Genomic DNA, 23342 nt, shown 5'->3' with positions numbered 1-23342 from the left:
TTGTCATCTAAAAAACAGAGTTAAGTGACATGGGTGACCTCTTACCATTTTGAGTTGAGGGTCTATACTGGTTTGAATGAGATATGTATCCCCACAGTCTTGGACATCTGAACATTTTATTCCCAGCTGGTGGCACTATTTGGGAGGCTTAGGAAGTGTATCCTTGTTGGAGGACTTGTGCTCTTGTGGGAGTGTACTTTGATAGTGTTCATTCTCTGCTTCCTGCTTGTGGCTTCAAATAAGAGTTCCCTCCTTGCTGCCTGAGCTGCCAGGCCTGCCTGCTGCCAAGAGTCCCCACAGTAATCGTAATGTACTCTTTTCCATCTGGAACCATAAGCCCAAATAAATTATTTTTATCTAAGTTGCCTTAGACATGGTATTTTGTCACATCAGAAAAGTAATTAAAATAGACCAGAGAGTGGACTAATGCAGTGAAGAACCTAACCATGTTGACTTTAGGAGGAATGTGGAACACTCCGGAACCTTGGGACAGAAAAGTACTGGGATACTGCAATCAAAGCTTAATGTGCCATCTTAGCAGGAGGTTGGGGGACAGTGGTGCAGAGAGAAAGGTGGACTGTGAAGGCCCAGCTCAAGGGGTTTCACAGCAACTACCATCTGGGCTATCGACCATTTTCACGATATTATGGCAAAGAGTGTGGCTGCTTTCTGCCCTTTTCCTAAGAATTTGCCTAAAGTTAAACTTGGCAGAGGAGATTTCAAGACAGCCTAATAGTGACTCTGTCACTTTGTTGCTAGTAAGCACCCTTATGCTGGTCTACAATGAAAAGAACAAGTGGGAGTAGGCAGAAATACAGAAGGTAGTCTGCAGAGAAAAAGCTTAATGCTATCGGCAAGCCTTGCATTGAAAGACACGCTGCAATTGTTAAGACAATTGGCACCATTAAGAAGATACCTGATGTTTACTAGAATAAAGAGGGTACCTCCAGGGTAAGATCCCACCCAGCCAAGCTCCCTCCTTGTGAAAGGAAAAGGCTAAGGACTGTTCTGCTCCTAAAACACAACATCACACAAAAGCTGCTGCAAATGGGGTTCCAAGGACCTGGGGTCCATATCCAAACTGGAGGTTGAACATGGCAGTGCTATCTCCATGGGTCTGGCTTTAGAATCATTAAGATTCAGAGAGTTTCAGAGAGCTCTTGGGGCCAAATGTATGGCAGGGGAGTTTATACCGGAAGGCCCAGAGAGGTTGAGAGGCCTTGACAGGCCATGAAGCTGTACAAATGAGGCCTGGGTTGCAGCAGAGGGCCCAAGATGATGGAAATGCTAGAACTGTGACTGATGGAACCCCAGGCCCCAGGTGATGATGACATCCACATGCATATGTGGACAGTGGTCTGAACCTGCCTAGGGACTGATTTTTAAGTTACTTTTCTTAATCATTAAGATTTTGTCTATCTTTAACTTATGGCAGCTTTAGGCAAAGGGTATCAACCCATTTCTTTTTGAGAAAACTGGAGTGAGGGATTCTAATATACCAGCTACTGAACAAATGACAATTTTTAAATTCATGCTAACCTCTCCAGCAAGTAGGAGCAATCTAGGAGGGACAAGGAGAGGGAGGCAAATTAAGGGAGTAGGGGCACAGTGTGGCCTTGACAGTAATGACTGTGGTTGTACCATCCAGGCACAGAGTGTGGACCTGCCTTCCTAATACCAGAAAGGCAGCCCAGGACAAGACTGAGTGCTGCCAGGATGACTGCAGGCACTCAAGTGCCCCTAAGGGATATGCTTCTCTAACCACTGTCCATAGGAGTCAAGCTGATGAGACTTAATCCAGATGAGTTCAGTAAAGTCTCAGAGCAACAGGCTGTCACGTGTGAGAGGCACAAGACTATGACAGACAGGTCGGAGCCATGCGACAACGTAGGGTTTCAGACAGCTAAAGATAACAACATAAAATAGAAAATAACTGTTTAGGAAGTATGTAAATAAACAAAGGTTAATGATGGGAAAAAGAATGAGCAAGGAGCAACAGGAAATCAAAACTGCTCACAGTAAAGAATTGGATTTCCACTCCATACCACAGACTAAAATTAATTCCAAATGGTTTATGTACTTGACTATGAAGAGGAAAATTGATATTTCTATGAGAGAATATAGAGCAGCATTTTTTATGGGGGAAAGGGAAGGGCATTTTGAAATAAGACATAGAATGTGCAAGTTTTAAAAGGAAAAAAATTCAAAGCCCATTATATGTAACTATATTAAAACTAGGAAATCTTGCCCACAGAAGTCATCATCAAAAAAATGACAAAGTAGATCACGAACTAGGGGTCACTGACAACAAATTAGAATCCACAATATATAAAATACAAATGAATAAGAAAAAGACAAGTATTTAGAATATGGGCAAAGGGGGTATGAATAAAGGCTGGAGACCTAACTACATGCCTGCCTAGCATTCATGAAGCTATAGATTCTATCTCTAACGCCCATTAACTCCAAGCGTGGGGTAATAAACTGCTCAGGATATGAAGGCAGGAGGATCCCAAGTTCAGGTTCATCCTCTGCTCCATGGCTAGTCTGAGGCGAGCCTGGGTATGAACAAGCATTTTACAGGCAGAGTGGTGAGGGGCAATATGGAATAATGGTTCAGCCTCTATGACCGAAGAAATGCAAGCAAGATCATGCTGAGGTACCACTTCCCATGCAGATCATACTGAGATCTTACATGTCACACAGTAGGCTAGCAAGCATCCATAGTACAGTCATTACTCCGGGATTGCATCATTCATGGGGGCTCATCTGCTTTAGCTGTTTTCACAAAGCTGTAACTGTCTTGTACCAGAGCTCCTGACAGGCCAACAATTCGGCCTGAGTACACACAGAAGAGAAACTGTTCCGCTTGGGTGCTAGAATCCCATGCCAGGGTCATCATAACTGTGGAGCCCACAGAAACCTGGGACTGGCCCAAATGCCTGCTAACAGGGAAACAAAGAAGGATGCCAACAACCCATATGACAGGCACAGAGGGCAGTGTCATGGTGGGCAGTGGGCAGCACACAGAGGACCCACCAAATGCAGCTGCGGTTGCAGTTCCAAAAGCCAGAGAGAAGAGCGAGTCTCTGGTTCTCAGGATCTGAATAGTGCCGTCCTCCATCCTGAGAAACAAACGCAAATGCAGGAAAACTATATATACACAACTTTCAAAGCAGTGACATCATCGGGATGGGGCCGAGCAGGACAGGAAGCAGGGCCTGCCTCACAGGACAGATGCAGGACAGACACAGATATAAATTCAGTGTCCTAGAATTTATATGACCTTGTGTATTCTCTAGCCTGCCTGAGACAATGTGTAATTTTTAAAAGTGAGAAAGAAAAAAATAAAAGGACAGAAAAGAAATGAAGAAAGGAAAAATAATGAGGAGTAAAAAAGCTGTGGAGCTGGGGGGAGGCTAAATGTATAAAGACTGCAAATAAAATGAGCATTCCCTATCAAATGAGTATTTTCTGTGACCTGGAGCTAAGATATTCTTATCCTCTCTCCTCCCCTCCTCCCTTTCTCCATACACACACAAATAAAAATCACTTTATATACAATATAAACTGCACATGTAATCCAAAACCTTATAAGGAAGACCCTCCCCCTTTATTTCCATAGCAACTAGACACACAACATCACAGGCATTCATGTCTAATGACAGTCATGTTTAGAAAGCCAGCTGATCACCAACATGTGGTGGCCTGGAACAGCAGCTATGGGGGATGAAGGCAAGAAGACTGTAAGTTCAAAGCCTCCCTGAGCTACACAGTGACATGGTAAAAAAATGAAAGGAGGGGGAAGAGCAAGGAAGAGAAGGGGGTTGAGAAAATCTTCACACAAGGAAGCATTCTACAGCTTACAAGGCAATACCACTTATATTCTCTTTTAATATATATATTTATTTATTTATTTACCTGTTTATGTACCTATTATTTGTGTGTGTGTGTGTACCACGAAATGACTACAGAGGTACAGGACAACTTGTAGGAGTGTGTTCTCTCCTCTACCATCCGATTTCCAGGGACTCAACTCAGTGGACATGATGGCAAGTGCCTTTACCTGCAGAGGCATTTGCTAATCCATTGCTTTCATTCTTGTTGCTCACAGTGAGACTGTGAGCTCTGGAGCACGCCAACCCAACTTTTGGCCTGACCGTACACGCTCATACAGGATTCACATTTGTTCCTACTTTTTTGGGGTATATCTATGGCTGTGTCACTTTGCCATTCGCAGAAGCATTTGAGGCAACAGGGAGCAAATCGGCCTTGATGGTTCTCCTCCGCAACCCTGGGGTTAGACAGCATTGGCACCGCTCCTAGGCTGGGAAGATGAAGTCTGAACTGCTAGAGGCAGAAGGGCAATGGCTTGTGAGTTCTGAGGAAACAGCCTTCTCTTCTTATGACTGCTCTCGCTGCAGACCATATGGAAGGGAGAAAATGAGTGAGCACTGACCATCATTGCCCTCCCTACTGGGATTAGGAAATACCTACATTAGTAAAGCACACACCTGAGGGTGTCTGATGGTGTATTCAGAGAAGACTGGATCACTAGGGCTCCGACCTAATCAATGTTTAAACCTTTGCTCGATTCACGATATGATGCCATTATCTGGAGCAGGTGAAAAAGCAGGAGGTGGGACACTGAGAAACTAGGTCACTGGTGGTGTGTTCTCAGGGGCTGTGTCTTGCTCCTGCCCCATTCCTCTTCCTGTAGCTTCTTTCTCTGCTTTTTGTCTGCAAGAAATCGAAGGTGCCCTCTACCACATGTTTCCACAGTTGTGTTACTCTGCCCAAGTGCACAGGCCAGGCAACCATGGACCAAACTCTCTGAAACTGTGTGCCAGAGTAAACTCTTCTTTAATTTTTTTTTTCTGTCAGGGGTGTTGTCAGAGATGAGACCTAGAAGAGAATGTGTCTGGTGGTGACACTTGAAACTCAGCAATGCCTAGAAAAGCAATCTAAATTACAGATGAGCTCTTCCATCCTTGCAGCCACACCAAGACCAAGATGGACTCACCATGCACTCAGTCCTAAATGAGATATCTTAGTTAAACCCCTCCCCACCAGGCTCAGGGAGCTAACAGCAGCACAGGAGCTCAGGGAAGTAAAGACCACTTTAGAAATAGCAAAAGCAGAAGCAAGATAACTCATGCCTGCAGACCTACACCAAGAGGCACTGAGCAAATCCTTCAGGTTTAAAACATGTAAAACACACACACACACACACACACACACACAAATATGACACATGCACATAGACATTACACATGCATATACACATGTATTATATATGCTATACATACATGAATACATACACACACGTACATACACATGCATACTAGGCTGAAATTAGGATCTACTCAGAGCTAAAGGTAACAGAAACTTTCAAGTAAATATGTTTTATACTTTTATCCTCCTGAAAAGATGGCTACATGTTGGCCCATGCTTTTAGTCCCGGCACTCCAAAGGTAGAGGCAGGAGGATCTCTGTGAGTTTGAGGCCAGTCTGGTCTACATAGTGAGTTCCAGGACATCCAGAGCAACATAGTGAGACTCTCTCTCAAAGAAGAGGAAGGAAGGAAGGAAGGAAGGAAGGAAGGAAGGAAGGAAGGAAGGAAGGAAGGAAGGAAGGAAGGAAGGAAGGAAGGAAGGAAGTTAGGAAGGAAGGAAGGAAGGAAGGAAGGAAGGAAGGAAGGAAGGAAGGAAGGAAACAAGGGAAAGACTGAAAACCACACACATAAAGACATAATAGAGGATACAGGCAAATAACTATAACCAGTAAATTAAACAACTTACATGAAGTGGTCAAATAACTTAAAAAACACAAATACCAAAAAAGTCTCAAGAATGAATGGGCATGTATTAGGAAGAAAAAAAGGAGGGGAGGGTCCTGGATTTGCACAAAATGCTTAGAGAAGATTCCACACTCAAACAGCTTCCCAGGTAAATTCTAAAAAACATTTAAGGGTAAAACAATGCCAACAGTAGGCACAATGATGCAAAAGTGCCGGGGGCCTCATCTGGTCCTAATCACAAAGAAGGCAGACATGGAGAAAGCTACAGGACCGTGAGCTTGCGGGGGCTGACACGCAGAGCAGAAGGATAACAATTCCTCAGGCCCAGGGGGAGGTCAGCCAGGACCAAAACTGCCAAGGTGTATGGCGATCATTTTCATCATCACCACATGAAGGAGCAGAGCAACTTCAGACTGATAAAGGTGCCAAGCTGGGCAGGTTCCCTTTGCTTGGTAAGCTCCTGAGACACCAGCTAGCACAGAGGAAGGGACTGTCTGTCCTTAGAGTTTCTTTAACCTACAGTGAGGCTGTGCGGTCATGCCACAAGTACACCAGTAAGGCAGGGCTGTTCACTCCCTCACTGTGGCTTGAAAGATGAGGTCAGGGTCCGACAAACCCCTCCAAGGCACCAGGGTTCCTTCCTCTAGACTCCATGTCTTTAGGTATGCAGCCTATTAATAGGGACTTTCCAGGGACTTGAACTTCCACCCATGGACTTTTAGGGACCATCATGTCAAACTACAGCAAACGCCTACAGACACCTAATGCCAAAGCCACATTTAATGGTGAAAGATGGTAGATGGGAAGACACAGGATTCTGTCTCCACATTTCTAGTCCATCACTACTCCAGCTATGCTGGGGCTCTATGATAGCCACGTGTAGCTGAAAGCCTTAATGGCTGTTCCCTTTTCCATCTACTCCACTGAGCCAGGCTGGCTTCTCTGTAGACCTGAACCAAAGCTATACACCCAGGCAGTCTGAATGCAGAAACTTATCTGAGCACCTGCATGCTGTCTGTCCACCCAGATATTAGGAAGGTTTAGAACAAAGGCGGACCAGTCACACCCCTGCCACTAATTGCTTTTTATGGAAAATAAAACTGCCACTGAAAACTGCTCTTTATGCAAAAACTGAGTGGGTTACGGAATACTTTTCAATTTCTCAGCGTTAACTCTAACACAGCAATAGAGTCGGCCATCTGTACCTCTGCATGCAGGGATCTAACCCGAACAAACTAGAATTTTGGGGAGAATATTATGTGTACCAAAGATATATAACTTTCCCTCATGAAATTTCTTTATTTAGTGAGTTACCTATGTGGCAATGGCTGTTTTAAAATACCTAGAGGGAGAAAGTGGGAAAAGAGAGGGACCAAAATATATAGTGTGCATACATGGAGGCGTGAAAAAAAGCAAAATTTACTAATAAAGACGAGAAATTTCTAAATGCTTCAAAGCCTGGTGGAGGATGTGTTAGGCTAGGTGGAAACATCATGCTTCTTTAGGAAAAGGATTCCTGGACATCGGTATTCAAAGGGGAACCTGAAACAATCATGGTGAGGAAACTGAGCAGCCTATGCGTATCACTCGCAAAAGCTCTTGGGAGCTTTTTAAGAGCACAGACAAACAAACTCTGTGGCCAGACTGGGGGTCCCCAGACTTGGAGCGCTCACCTGTCATCTCTAGCACTCTGTAACCCAGGACTTTTTAGGGACTTAAAACCCTAAATACACATATGAGCTCAGAGGGACACCAGGGTGTGTGGGGGGGTGCCTTGTCTGCAGTCTCAGAGAGATACCCAACATCCCACTTTTTAAAATGCCTTCCAAAACCTCCACCACCACGAGCACTAACTTTCCCACAAAAATCTGATTAAATCTCTCTGGGAGACATCTTCGTACAGCACCACTAGGGAACACCACTGTGCCAAGCTGAAGCCAGGGGCAAAAAAAGAGTCCTGTGGCAGAACACATCAGTAAAGGAACACGGTTCCATATGAAAATGCTTAAAATACATTAGATTTTTGGTCAAGATGAAAGACAAAAGGGGAAAAAAAGCAATCTATTCTAATTGGGTTCCCATGGTAACTGTACAATTGGGTTTTTCAATATAACATCCCAAAGGCCCAATGCACACTTGTAAAATATACTTCCAACAGCCCGGATTGTTTTTACATTGCAGCACTCCCAGGAAGATCAATTACTATACATCCCCGCCCTAACTATTAGTGGCGGGAGACTTCAGCAGTACTTGCCATATTAACATAAGTCACGTACTGAACACTACCTATCAAGATGATTATGTGGAAATAATCACGCACTTCAGGTTCACCAAACACACTCTGAGCAGTAAGCCAATAGGAATGTGGTCTTGTAATCATGTTTATGAAATGCGAGAAATCAAGTCCAAGTATACATCAGGCCACTATACCCCCCCTTATTGATTCCCAGGATAAGCAGAATCAGTCATTAATAATTACATTAGAAAATGACCCTCGGGGTTAATCATATTCTTGCTGATTCTCTCTGTGGAAGTAAACTGCAAATAGCTGCTAATAAAAATAAATAAACAAACAAATAAATAAATAAGAATTCAGATCTATATCTTAATATTCACAACACATTCCCCAACCCAGAACTCTGGCTTCATCTAGTAGTTTCTCTCTGAGACATACTGGCCCCCAGCCTGGACCTAGGGACACAATGTTCATCTACACTATGAGACAGAGAGCTGGAAGTACTCAGAAATGGCATTTTAAAAAAGCTTATAATCTGCATTTCATGTGTAACACACACATGCACACACACAAATAAGACTAAAAACTGGGGAGGCGGGGGCTGGCTACAGGATTAACTTATGAAAGAGATCAGTTGGCCAGTTTGTAGAGGAAGCCTTTCTCCCCTGAGCTTCACTTAGGGAAAGAACATGTGCAAGAAAAGCAACATAGATGAGTAGTCTATGCGCTATAGAGGGTCACTGGCCTCCTGGTTCCAGCTTTCGGAGTGTCTCCCTCACTTTACCAGCCCATGCCTCTTCTTATTAAACTGTCTCTTTCCCTAACTGCTGGACATGCTCTCTCTTTCTCTGGAGCTCTCCACTTAGCCCATGTCTATTCATGGCTGAAATACAGGCTTTCCGCCCCTCACACAAGCAGGCATGGCTCTCCCTCTCCCTCTCCCTCTCCTCCACTTCCCTCCTCATAACAGCTGCCAAGATTCACAGCTCGACTGCCCTGCTCTTTCTCTTAGAAACTCTAATGGTCTTCCAACTTACTTTGTGAATCTGTTTATAAAGTCTTTTATCAATGAGACTGAGAACTCATAAGAAGGAATCCCAAATTTCCCAGTAACAAGAGCTCTGTCTTCACTCCCCCAAACTCCAACTTCACAGCCAAACACCATGCTCAGTCAGCTCTGACTGTCGGAACACAATGCCACATAGGATGGCTTGGAAGACAAGCATTGATTTAACTTTGCATAGACCAGACAAAAGCTCAGAAGCTTGGCTACCTAGTACCTAGACTCCTGCAAAGGGCTCTCTCTGTGGCATTCTGACAGAACATCTACTACCTTCCTTACAAGACATGGGATCCACCTCACTCCTGTGACCTCACTTTACCTTAGCAATCTTCCGAAGGCCTTTTCTCAAACACAGCCTCACTGCACAGGACTGCAAGCTCTGACCCTGGGACACGGTGGGATGCACGGAGCCTGTGCCCAGCAAAGCGTAGCCTTCGGCAAGTAGTACCCACAGCCTAGGCTTCAGAAAGCTCCTGATCCAGCATTCCAACACTGCAGGATGAACCCAGCCCCAAGAAGGTGAAAGCCAAGTACAATGGAATGTCCAGGAAGGAACCCAGGGGTGAAGTGCTTCTCAAACTTGAGACTGAGGAGGTCTGAGGGCTGACAGAGTGCACCTCTGTTTAGGTCTTGTGACAAAGGTCATCAGTGTGGCCGTGTATCAACCACACATGCAACTCTGGAGCAAGGCTGGACAAGCAGAGTCTGGATAAAAGGCCCACTGGGCACAAGGTGGAGCCAGGTAAGTCCAAATGAGCCAGGCACAAATGCACTTTGCCTCGGATCTGAGCAGACAAGTCAGCTACGAGTCCATCTTAGGCAGCAGAAAAGAGGGATGGGAAATAAAAAGAGGTCAACAATCACGTCTTTATTCCAAAGTCCTCGCTAAACAACACACTGTATTGGGCAGCCACGCTCCACACTTGTAAGGCATTTGTGAAGTCTGGAATTTCTAGACACAGGATAGTAGATGGGAATGGAATCAAGACATGGTGGAGCTAGAGAACACAACAGTTTTCTCACTTCAGACTCCCTATGCCATACCACACAGTACTCGGGCCTACTTAGCTCCATACAGCCCTCAGGCTCACACAGTCCCTATGTCCACAGAATCCTGGAATCACAAGACCTTAAGATGCACACAACCCCCAAGGCCCATAAAAGAAAAACTAGACTCACAGGACTCCAAGACCCATAGTACACCAGTCTGTATGGACCCACAGCTTACGTACACCCTGACAACACTAAATTCCTCCGGAAGCCTCATTCTGAGCCGGGAACAGGTGACCTGAAGGTGTTGACACACACAGGTTCCCAGCTATGACCCTTACTGAGTCACCCTGGGCAGCCTGAGACAGCACCTTAGATTGCCAATCACTGTTCTGGCTAATGTTAACTAACAGGTGGACAGACTCTATAGTCACATGGGCGCATGCCCTCCCACACATTCAAACAAACAAACACAAATAAATAAAGAAATGATGGAGCTGGAGAGACGGCTCTGTAAAGTGCTTGCTCTGCAAGCATGAGGACCAAGCTTAATTCCCAGAACCGGAGTAAAAAGCCAGACATGGCCTGTATATGTAATCCCAGCACAGAGGAGGTGAAGGTTCACATATCCCTGGGCTACTGCTGGCCAACCTGCTCCAGGCCAGTGAGAGACAAACAAAAACAAGGTGCAAGATGCCTGAGGAACAAATGTCTGTGGCTGACCTCTGGCCTCCACACAAATGTGCATTTACACTCGTACCACTACAGGTGTATACAAGGCATGCAGGTGCACACACACACACACACACACACACAGCGATCGGTATACCCTGGCCGCACTTAATCCTCACAGGCAGCCTCATTCTGAGCCAGGAAGAGGTTTTTAAACCCTATGCTTTTGAAGACAGAAGGAAAACAAAAACTACTGATCCAGACTCAAGGCCAAGGGCACTCCAGCTAGTGGCAGAGTCACAGCACTTGTCACAGCAGTTGTGTCCAGGAGAGCTGTGGAGTGAAAGCTTAGGAGTGCCCAGTGACCCCAGTATGCCTGGGACAGATCTAGCACAGACTTTCCTATGTCTAGTCCCCGACATCCAAGGAAAGGCAGCAATGCCTGGAGCCTGTCCTCTTAACCCGCCCAGCAGGGAGGATAATCTTGAGCTTTAAGATTTACCCACGTTTTTACACCTGCTCATCTTTCTAAGAAAACTTTTGGGCTATCTGTCAGAAGCAGCATTCTGGAAAGCAGCCTCCCCTAGTCTCCTGACTTTGACCCAAGGGAACTCGGTTCCCACCAGCAACTACCAGTCAGTTCTCAGAGCCCTGCTCAGCCTAGAGACGGATGGGTTGGAGGAGGTGCAGGGAGCCTGTTAATCAGCAGGCAGGCCACACGACGCCCAGCATCCATCTGACTGGACAGCTTAATCTGATGCTAACACAATGGTGACAGAAACAAATTTTTTTCTGCACAATAAAGAATAGTACACCTGGGTCTTCTTGGGATAGCTGGCTAAATTCAGTAACTTTTGGAAATGTATCATTTCTTTTCTTTGCCCATTATTCTAGAAACTTCCCCTTGAGTGCTAACAGCCTTACTAACAAGAATGGTGGCATACCCAGAACAGAGCCCCTACCACAACTGTGCTTAGGACGTGACAAGCTTGCTCATTTGATTCCCTGTCACCTGACACAGGCACAGGAGTCATGAGTGTCATTATCTTAACTAGATGACAATCTCGGAACACTGAGACTCTCAATCTCTGTTTCAGAGACCTTCCATGAGCTCTGGCATCTACCACATAAAGGGACAAGGCCTGTAGAGCCTGTTACCTCCAACTTCTCTGCACTGTCTGATTCGGCCATGTGTCCATTTGACACACACCCCCTAAGCATCCAAGTCTTCATGGCTACAGTTCCTGCCCTGGGGACCTCGTCCTAGATCCCCCTGTAGTTGCCTACTCCTCATGCTTAAATCTCTATTTAGAAACCATTCATTCAGAAGGCCTGCTTGGTTTGGATGTGAAATGCCCCACCCCCATAATAATACTCAAGTGTTAAGGGCTTGGTCCTCAGCTGGTGGTTCCAATCATCACTGGGACGTGATTGGATCCTAAGGGCTTTGACTTCATCAACAGACTCATCCACTGATGTGTTTATAATACAACACAACTAGAAGGAAGAGCCTCATTGGAAGTAGGTCACTGGGGCATACCCTGGAAGGACCCTATGACCTTGACTATATCCTGTCTCTCTTTCTCTCCCTCCCCCATTTCTCTCTGTCTCTGCTTCCTGATGACCATGATTCTCTACCTCTGTTACAGGACCAGAAACAATAGAGTCACTCACTGTGGTCTGAGGCCTCTGAAAACATGAACTGTTCACTTAAGTCATTTTCTTGGGTACTTGTTCATAAAAACAGGAATCTAACTTACACAAATACATTCCACCACTAACACCCCTCTGTGAAAGCCTAATTCTCTATGGTCTTCCAGATGCCCACATCAGCACATAGAATACAAATACATCTCATTTACTGGTTTTTATGTACCCAGACTTTCAAGAGCACAGCTCGAAGACAAAGGCTAGCATAAGCCTGCTATGTCTTCTCCCAAAAATGCATGTGCTAGAACAATACCACTGGGCAGTATGGGAAGGCAGGGCCCAGTGGGAAGGCTTTGGACTGCAGGAGGCAATCTCATGGAGCCAGTAAGTGCCTTTCTCTCAGGAATGGGTCAGTTATCCCAGAACTTGGCCTCATTTTCTCCCTTCTGCTGATGCCTGCCTACCCTTCTGCTTTTCAAAATGAGCTGAAGCAATACAAGGCCCTCACCAGATGCAATCCCGATCTCCTCCATCCCAGCCCCAATGTGAGCCTAAAAGCTCTTTTCCCATGCATCACCCGGTCTCTGTTACGGCACCGGAAAACAGGCCTCTGGTCCCACTGGCCCTCAGAGAGTATCTTCCTGCACTAGGGACCACCAGAGAAGCCCCACAGGAATCTGCCACCCATTGAGAACTTTCCATGGTCTTTATGTAAGCAAGCCAAGCACACGCTCTATTTTTAATTTGCATTCTGATGTGACTGTACACCTAAAACTTGACAGTGTGATTTTAAGGATTCCATGGCTACCTACAGGAAGTACAGGTTGCCCCCCACAGAGCTCAGGCTGGGGGTGGAGGTGCCTATTAATGAGCCGCCTTCCTCCCCGCTGCTATCTCTGCCTGAATGAGCAGTTAAAATAAGGCAATCTCCCCGCCTCAGAGCCCAAATGCCAGGCAAAGCAGACAGCACGCTTCTTTAAAATCCACATTAAATAAAAGCACACACACCACAACATTTCCTCCTTCCAGAATAAGAAGAATGACACTGGCTAGATACTTCTTGCCTATAATCCCATCCCTTGGAAGGTGGAGGCAGGAAGATCAAGAGTTCAAGGTCATCCTTACCTATGTGGTGAGTTCCAGTCCAACCTGGGCTACATGAGACCCTACATGTCAAAACAACAGAACAAAAAGAAATACAGAAAAATGACCCTACATGTACTTGTCTTTTCCGGCTAGTCTCTCTCCTCTCACACACATGTACCTCTCAGCCAACCAACAAGGATGTCCCTGTGACTAACACAAGCACCACCCCCTTCACTGCCTGACCCCACATGACCTCCACAAGCATCGCCCTTCACTATCAGACCCCAGTGCTGACCTTCATTTTCTTCTCATCTGAATGGCAAGCAGGCAAGTGATCTTCCTAGGGATCAGAGCTATGGCCTGTTACCTCCACAACCCTCAGCATGGGACAGGACACCCCCACCATCCTTGTCTTGTTAGCTAACCCCATACTCTTCCCAAACTTAACTGCCTTCGGATAGTCCCAAAATGCACCCCAGAGTTCATGTTACAGGACTATAGCCAGAATATCCCACCCTCGCCCCCGACATCCCATAGACAAGAAATCTCACAAGCTTCTCCAGACACACTTCAAGGAGTGTGCTAGGGTCCCTGTCCAGCAGAGATGTGGTAAGGTGGGTGGATGGTCTATTCCCACTCTAGCCCCAGTGCATTTTCCCTCTGCTCACTAAGGGGTATGTGCAGAGATGGACCACAAAGAGTAAAGCACCTACAGGCAGGGTCTTGTCATTTCACTCATCCCCGGCTAGAGTGCTGCACAGTCCTCATGAGGTCCTGAGTAACTCATGTAGGAGCAGACTCGGACACTTGCTTCTCTTCACTGACAAGGGCAACGCTTGATGACACTAGCCAGAAGGCCTTTGCTGAATATGCAAGCATGTGTTTGCAGATGCCCTGTTCTGACCCACAAAGGCCTTCCAGCACCTTCTCGGCCTAACCACTGCAAAGGACGCAGGACACAATGGTGAGAAGCCTGCCCTTGGTTAGCCAACAAATCTGGGTTATACACCTCTACTCTATGCCCCGTGTACCACTGAAACCCAGTTTTCTTACACGCAAAAAGAAAAAAGAAAGCCACTGTGCACTAATCCCTCTTCAGCTAATCCTAAGAATTTGATAAGATGATCTAGGATAGAGCACGGCCAACCTTCAGCTGGAAAGTCATAAAATAGCTTTGAATGAAGCATAACACATCACGTCACGATGTCCAAAGGTTAGACAGCCTGGCTAGGTAAAGCAGCCTTCAACGTTCCACGATGACCTGAGCCCACACAAGGGTAAAAAGTCACTCAAATTAAGACCCATTCTCCCTCTAAAATTTCTACAGAGCTCTGATATATTGGGGGGAGGTGCATATCAGTTACTTTTCTGTTATGATCAAATACTTTTCTGTTATGACAAAATGCAAGTCAAAGGGAGCGGGTTTATCCTGGCTTACAGTTCTAGGGGACACAGTGCTCTGTGGTGGGGAAGGCATGACCGTAGGAGCAGGAGGTGGCTGATCACACTGCATCCACAGTCAAGAGGCAGAGTAAGGAAGACTGGCACTCAACTCATTTTCCCCTTCCTTCTCAGTCTGGGACTGCAGCCGAAGGGATGATTTCACCCACACTTCCCATCTCAAGCCAATCTAAGAATTTCCTCACAGACACGCTGAGGTTTGTTTCCATGGTAATTCTAAACTCCATGAAGTTGACAATCAAGATTAAGTATACCAGGCGTGGTGGCAAACACCTTTAATCACTGTACTCAGGAGGCAGAGGAAGATCTCTATGAGTTCGAAGGCCATCAGCACTACACAGTGAGACACTGATTTAAAAAAAAAAGTTAACTGTCACAAAGAGGTTTTGAGACAAGATTTCATGTAGCCCAGGCTCCCCTTTGAACTCACTATGCAGCAAAGGATGGACCCGAACTCCTGTTCTTGCTTCCGCCTCCTGAGCACTGGGGTTTCAGGTATGCACAATAAGCCCTGCTTTAGATCACTGCTTTTTGACTAAACATATTCAGCAGACCTAGGTTAGTCTTTGATGCTATGGCATGAGCAGTCACATGAGGGAAAAGGCTGGACAGGCTAGTGTCACTCCTGGTGCCTGACCAGGGTCATCATGTGGGATTCTGTGTCTAGTTCTTCAGGATATTCTTTTAACTTAAAAGACTAGAGATGCCAAGCCTGGGGCTGGCTGGCACTGACAGCTATTAGGAGCATATGGGAAGCAAAGTTGCTTGCACTTGCTACCAGTAATGAGTATATCCTCTCAGGGCACAGCTGAATTGACCTCCTGAGCAGATGTATCATGAGGCCAAGCACGTTGAGAACTCTCAATAACATAAATCAGAACAGGCAGCAGAGCAAACCAGCTCCACAAATGAAACCTCAGAAACCTGGCACCTCAGCATGGAGGAGCCACAACCAACATCCAGACAAGCTGGTCTCCCAGACATGATGGAGAGGAGGTTCTACAGCCTCTAGACCTGTTCCACCGAGCACAGCTTTGTGACTGTCAACTGATGTTACCAAAGGAACTGTTATCACTACTGAGCGCTCACCAGGGCCTGGCCTCCAGGATCTCTCAAGAGACCATCTTCATCAGACCCCACAGCTGCCATCAGACATCAGACTTTCTCAAAGTCATGGCAGCCATCTTGTCTCCAGTGATTTTGTGGGTAACCACTGTGCTACTAACCTAGACAGGGTCTTGGGATGATGTGAATCTGTGGTATACGTTCTAGCTGGAGTAGAAGGAAACAAAGATGCTCACTGAAGAAAACAAGTGTGCTAACTGGGCTGCAGGCAAACTAGGATGTTGACTGGACCAAGGGGCAGTGTGCGTACTGGCTGACCTGGAAGAGAGTAAGGCTCCTGATGGAGACTAAGGTTTCAAGAGAAGTTTTCCACCCATGCTGTGCTTTTTATTTACAAAATAAACATTCATTTATTACTGCATGTGCTTCCTACCCAGGTACACAGAATAAGTCAATCATTCTCATCCAGCAGACAAGGAGGCACCTGGGGTGGGGTGGTTAGCAGCTGCCCATTTCAGCCAGTATCTGACTCCATGAAAATGTCATTGCTCTCTCCACACATGGCCCTAGCACTTGGTATATAAAGCCCCTAACAGCTCCACAAAAAAGAAAAAAAAAAAAATGTACTTAGTTTGTATTTCAAAGTTGGCCCTCACCTGAGAGACAATGCTTCTACTCAGGAGACAGGAAGCAATGCAACCTATTCAGGAAGGCACTGAGGAGGGAGGCAAGTCATGCGTGCTCATGCTTCACACTTGTATACAAAGCTAATGCCAGGGTTCTAGTCACATCTGCATCTGCTGTCAGAACCACAAAACCAAGAGTTATAATGCAATGATAACACATTGGGTTTGCATGTTAAAGAGACTCATGTGTCTCTAAGGAGTTGAAAATGTATCCATAAGCCTGGGCCACTTATGCCACGCACAGACAGATCCAGCTGGACGAAGGCTTCAAAAGTGCTCTGAGATGAAACGTTCTTTTTCCTTCTTACCCTAAAGATGAACGCAAGGGATCACCAGAGCAACCAGAGTCCTCTAGGAGCCCACAAGGCTGAGGATATCCTCGAGTCCCCAGGCTTAGATCCTATATTCTTGCCATGGGACTCTATAGCCCACCTTGGGAACCAGGGCTTTTGGAAATTCTGAAAGCAATGGCGGTCAGGCCTCCTGGGGAGCAGCCCATGAACACCCACTCACTCATGGAGAGCAACAGGTTGTCATATCCAGCCTTGCTGGAGCCCATGTTGGACAGACCTGACCAACCATACCAACAGCAGACCAACATGAAGGGGGCATTCCTGGCTCCTCACCTTTTATCTGGGTTATAATTCAGCTAAATTTACAAATAAGAAATAACCGTCTGTTCTTTAGTCCATCCATCTATCTAACTAACACCCCCATGTCTAAAGTCCCGGTCCTACTCTGTTCCAGAGCCGTTCCTTCTCCTCACCCACCAAGGCACTGAAATCCAGTGCTGGGATCACCCAATCTGTCAATAGGCTAAGAGTACTCCAAACTACTATCCACATGACTCAATTTGTCAGTAAAAACTGCCACCAGCGCTGTGCTTGCAGAAAAATGTCCATAAATGCATTATTGCAACTGGCAGATCGATGTCTATAATAAAAACAAATAGATTTAACAAGTGCCTGCTTTTACGAGCCATGTCATTGGTGGACTGTGCATTTGGTGTCACCCTCAGACTTCTGGGAATGGGCTCCAAGAGCTGGGCTGGATGCAGGGCTGACTTCACAAGTGTTATGGGTAGGAAATTATTCTAACAAGAAAATTTTAGTAGCAGAGTGGACATACCAGGCATTTATCGCTCTCTCACTGTTCCTTTTGTGGTTATACAGGACAACAAATAAAAGCTGTAAGATGTTTCCATAGAATTTTTTAGCTGGTCCTACTTGTACGTTGCAGTCCAAAATGAGTTCACTCCACTGGGAGTGCAGAAAACAAGTTTCTGCCATCAAAAAAAGAGTGTCACCACTGTGTCTGTGGCCCCTGGGGACAGACTCTCTATTTGGTTACATCGCTGCGGCAGACTCTGAAGCAAGGTGCAGGAGGTTGGCCTACCCCAAGGATGCTGGGATGCCTGCTATCCTGGTAGACCCAGCCTATGAACCCTCCACATAGAAACCAAGGCACTGATTCCTTCAGAGTCAACGAAGATCACCAAAGGACTTAAGTCTCCTTCTTAAGGCAAATCATTTTAACAGCTACGGGAAGGAATAAGTCACTCACTACACGCTACATATCCATTATGTGGTTTTCCCCAAACTACACAGCCCTCTTCGATAAGCCCTTTATTACTGCTAATTTCTGTCAGAAAGTGGACTCTTGCCACGGCCCAACAAGGGACACACATCACACCATATTCAGGCCACAATGCTGAGTCTCCAACATCCATCTATGCCCAGCACAGGCCTCCACAGTAATAAAATAAAATCCATCCTGTCAACCATGGCAGAGCCAGCCTCCTGCAAGGCTCTGACCTACTCCCTTCTAGACAAATCCTGTCATTTTCACTTCAGACTCAGAACTGGTGTAGGCCAGTTTGTTTATCAATGTCTGTGAACAGGCTGAGGAAGGCCACACTCTGGCCAGTGGAATGTTGGTCTATAGGTCTCTAATTTGAACCTTCAGGTTTTATTTAAATAACAGTCTGCAGTTAGACATCAATGCCTTCAGTAAGAACACTGGTGAAGCCAACCACTCACCAAAACAGGGCCAGGCACAGCTGTGGTAGAAGCCAAGCCAAAGTCCCACAGGAGTCTGAGATACTGTTGTGTGACACAGACACAACCAGAAGCCAAAGGCCTAGGGGAGGTGATATATGGAGGGAGAGGGCTTTATACTGGGGTGGGGCATTGGCAAGATCACAGTGACATGTGAAAAGACAGGACTGTCCCCAGCTTTCATGATACACACAATTTTTTGTACTTTCCCATGGTACAAAGCATTATGGACTCAGTAGACACCACACGTTCTCTGAATTTTGATCTTTTTCAGGGCTAACGGTCTGTGATCCTTCCAGCTAATAGAGACATAAGCAGGACCATCCAACCTTGCCCCATGAGCCACACGTGGCTGAGGACAGCTATGAATGTGGCCCAACCAAAAAAACTACAAACATTAAAATATTCTAAGATTTTTGTGGGGTTTTTGTTTGTTTTGTAACTCAACTGCATGGTTTTCAAAGTGTGACCTTTACAGATAACAACGCCATGCATGTCAAAAGGCTGGATGGCATTTGAGTCTGTAGCAGGGTTCACTGTGCTATTAGGTAGGGCTATTGAGGAGGGGTCAGATATGTGAAATGCCTTTTCTTACAGTATTTTCAGCTTTCTTGGTGGGGGATGGGGCGGGGAGGGGAAGGATAGTCATATCCCAAGTAGAGGAGCACATAACTAGTCCCCTGATAAGGAGAAAAGGGAACCCAGACAACAGTTGCTCCTTCATTGCGTCTATCAAAACCAGACTGACCGTCTAAGAAAGGCACTGACAAGGAGCTGGTCTTAATTGTACGAGCACTGGATCCTAAATGTGTGTCCTCTGTAAAATAAGAACAATTGTGACAACTTAACTGCAGTGTTTGGTTGGATGGGCTTGTTGTGTTTTGGAGACAGAGTTTCATCCTGGCTCAAAGTAGGCTAGAACAACTATGTAGCCCAAACTGGCCTTTAATTCCTGGCAATCCTCCTGAATCATCCCTCTCAAGTGCTGGGATTACAAGCTTGAGCCACTGTGACACTCACCTTGTATTTATTTTTAAAATGCTGTGAAAGGTACAGTGTTTTGGTCTTCTGGGAAAGAAGGAAGGAAAGCAATTCTGGTGTCCTCCCTGCCCCTGGGTCCCTGCATCAAGGAAAAGGGGACTTTGACTATATTGTTTTTTCTTTTTTTGTTGTTGTTGTTGTTCTTGTGGGGTTTTGTTTTGGTTTGGTTTGGTTTTTTGTCAGCTTGACACAGCGCAGGTCATCTAGAAAGAGGGAACTTCAATTGAGAAAACACCTCCATCAGATTGGCCTGTGGGCATATCTCAACCATATTTTCTCCACTAGTTAAAAGATAAGGAAAGTCCAAGCCCACAGTGGGTGCCCTGGGTAGATGTTCCTGAGGTATACAAGAAAGAAGGCTGAGAAAGTCATGAAAAGCAAGCCAATAAACAACATTCCTCCTTGGTCTTTGCTTCAGTTCCTGCCTCCAGATTCCTGCTCTTCTTGAGTCCCTGCCCTGACTTCCCTTCCTGGTAGACTGTCATCAGGACATGTAAACCAAATAATCCCTTCCCTCTTTAGTCATGGTGTTTTATCAAAGCAACAGAAAACTAACTAAGTCAATAACATGCCTATGAAGAGGAGGGAATAGACACGGGCCCAGATGGGGCCCACTGATCTAGAACAGGACCCAGAGACTGGTGCCTTTTGCTCTCCACAGAAAGAAGGCCGCTGTGTAAGGCATTGCTGCCTTGCCAGTACACTGGGGGTTCTGCTTCTTAAACCCTGGTTAAGAGTGGAAACCTCTTCAAATCCATGCCACAAATTAGTCAAACCCATACACTGTGATGGATTTTCCCCCCATAGAAAAGTACCTTTAGCATAAACCCAGAGTTCATGTTGCTTGGTTCCTTCAGGCCTCAGAAGGTAGATCTATTTCACTGCCAAATTCAAAGTCAAGACCCAGTGAGCAAGTACCCAGGAAGTGATGGAGCCCTAGGCAGGCCATTAGTGCAGGACTATTCTGCCAAGCCACCTTCAGGCCCAGCAGGTGCTCAGATAACATGCCCAAGCTTACAGGACACTGACCACAAGCCAGGCTTCTCACACCCCCAAAAACAGCACCCTAAGACTTTACATCACAAAGTTTGCAGCCATTAAGAGACCCATGAAGTTAACAAAATCACGTGGGATCACCTGTCAGGGAGAGAGATGAAGAGGAGGTCCATCTAACAGGGCATCTGCAGGCTGTATTAGACCCTTCTCACAAGCTGTGTCTGAGGATGGTCCAGCCAAGCACAATTTGCACAGACACATCACTCAAACCTTGTTTCTTAGAACACACAGTGTCTGGATGAGGCAACTAGGAGTAAAATCGCACAGAACAACGACCTGGACCCACTGGGTGAAGTGCAAACCCTGGAGTGGCTGTATGGTCACTGACTTGGGGAGTGGCTGGCTGTCTAACCCCATCTGTTAACTCAAATGCTTAAGGATGAGGTTTTAATTAGATGTGCCTAACACCAGCCATGATGTTGCAGGACCCTGGAACTTGGTTATTTTCTCCAAGTCTCAAGAAAGAAGAAGGCATGAGAAGCACGGACCTGCTGCAAGAGGAGCTGACCAGGCGCTTCTGGAAGCTTCCTGAAAGGAAGGTAGGTGGGCCCCTATACTCTGGTCAGCAGTGAAGGTAAAGAGGATGGTCAGAGGACCTGCAGGGGTTCAGCAGAAGCTCAAAAAGTGTTGGGCATCAGGAGGTGTGAAAGGAGACATCCACGGTCACCAGGCAGATTGGCCCAAGTACTCCAAGTCCAGGGAAAGTAGGGCAAACTCAGCCCAGTCTGTACAGGAGGGGTAGAGGTCCTGGAGAAAGGAAGGAGCCCTTAGGACAACTCAGAGCCGTGACTGTGTCCCTGGGCTCCAGACTCCGCTCTTTCCAGGGAGGGGCCCACACTGTGCCCCAAAACTCACCAGTTTGAAAACTGTGCAGACACTCAGCAACTTGGAATCTTGCCCGTGGCACGGACGCTGAAGCGCCCGACTTTGGCGCTGAGAAGCGTGGGCCTGCGGAGCATGCACGGGCTAGGGGCGGGGCCTGGCGCGCGGGGCGGGGCCTGCTGTGCGTGGGGCGGAGTCAAACTACAGATGGTGCGGAGGGCCGGGGATGTGGTTGGAGAGTGCAAGGCAAGCCTTGAACTCGGGGGCGTGGCCGGGAGCTACCGGAAGAGGGGCGGGGAGTGCAGGGCGGGCTCTGGGTGACACCGGGCTGCAAGTCCGTGCTTCCTCTCTGGATTCCTGTTCCCAGGTTAGTCCTCTTCCTCCAGACCTGAAGCCGGTTCTTTAGCTCATCCTAGAATTCATGCCACATCAACCCACTGCCCCGTCTCACACATTGAGTCCCGGTTTACCCGCTGAGACACTGCCCAGGGGTGGTGGAAGCTTTAAGCCCGCTATGAATCCGACCTGTATCTGCAGGTGGACCAGGGCTGTCTTTCTGGTTCTTCCTGGCACTTGCAGCCAGAATGGCTCAGTCGCTGTTCAGTTATTGCAGTGACAGGAGTTGAATTTTGCCCACCAGGAAAGCCTTGCTGAAATTCTCCCTCTGTACCTCAGAATGTGGCCTTATTTGAAAATACACGGAAGTGACACATGAAGTCACAAGTTAGGAGGGCCTAATCTGATAGGAGTGCTGTCCCTGTGAGCAGAAAGCTGGATGCCAGGTACACCTGTGGCCACCAGTTGCTGCACAGGAGGTGAGGACTACCAGCCCCCTGGACTGTAAACCAATCTCCATTATTATTTCAAGCCACCCAGTTGGTGGTACTTGGTTGGAGCCCCTCTGTGATGGCTACTCTCAACAGCTTGACTGGATTTGTAATTACCTAGGAGACACACCTCTGAGCATGGCTGGGCCGATTTCTAGAGGGTGAACCGAGGACCAGACCCTCTCTGAAGGTGGGTAGTGTGATGTCCAAGAACTGAAGTCTCAAAGGGAATGCAAATGGAACAGAGGAGAAGATATATGGAGCACCAGCATTCAGCTATCTCTGCATCCTGGTCAGCTGCTTCTGCTGCCATGCCTCTCCAGATGGAGAGTATTTCTCTGAAATCAGAGAGCCCCTCCCAGCCCTTCCTCCCTCGACTTGCTTGCTTTCAGGTATTGGGTTACAGCAATGAGCAGAGTGACCAGCACACCTCCTCAGCGCTGTGCTCAGACAGACACGGGTATCTATGCTCAGGGACAGGAGACCTGAAACAGTTTATCCTGGGTCCTGCTTTTCTTTCTTGGTTCCCCCAAGACACTATTGGAAGATCACACTTCTTGGGTCCTCACATTCATTATCTGTATGGTAGTTTCATAAGAATCTATGCTATGCACACGCAGACCACGCTTGCATATTAGATATACTCCCAGGCTAGCAATAGACTACTGAGTATCTATACTCTTTGGGAGGTCCCATATAGCATGATGCTACTGTGGCCCAATTAAAACTGGGATCCTAATGAAACTGAAAATGAGAAACATTAAGATTAAATCACAGTTCCTGTTGAGACACCCCTCCCCCCCAAAAAAAATCACACTCTGAAGCAAAAA

General features: G+C 46.6%; 1 protein-coding gene across 1 annotated transcript in view; it reads right to left on the bottom strand.

Annotated features, from left to right (window-relative positions):
* The window catches only part of Mgmt (O-6-methylguanine-DNA methyltransferase), a 232229-nt gene extending 210381 nt beyond the window's left edge, over positions 1-21848 (bottom strand). The window contains exon 1 of the mRNA XM_060381491.1: positions 21719-21848. The gene's annotated coding sequence lies outside the window, so the exon portion shown is untranslated. The remainder of the gene's footprint in view (positions 1-21718) is intronic.
* Positions 21849-23342: the final 1494 nt, after the last annotated feature.

The sequence above is a fragment of the Meriones unguiculatus genome, chromosome 1, assembly GCF_030254825.1.
Source record: "Meriones unguiculatus strain TT.TT164.6M chromosome 1, Bangor_MerUng_6.1, whole genome shotgun sequence".
NCBI lineage: Eukaryota > Metazoa > Chordata > Mammalia > Rodentia > Muridae > Meriones > Meriones unguiculatus.
Note: the sequence above shows the minus strand (reverse complement) of the source record. Positions and strands in the feature narration are given on the sequence as shown.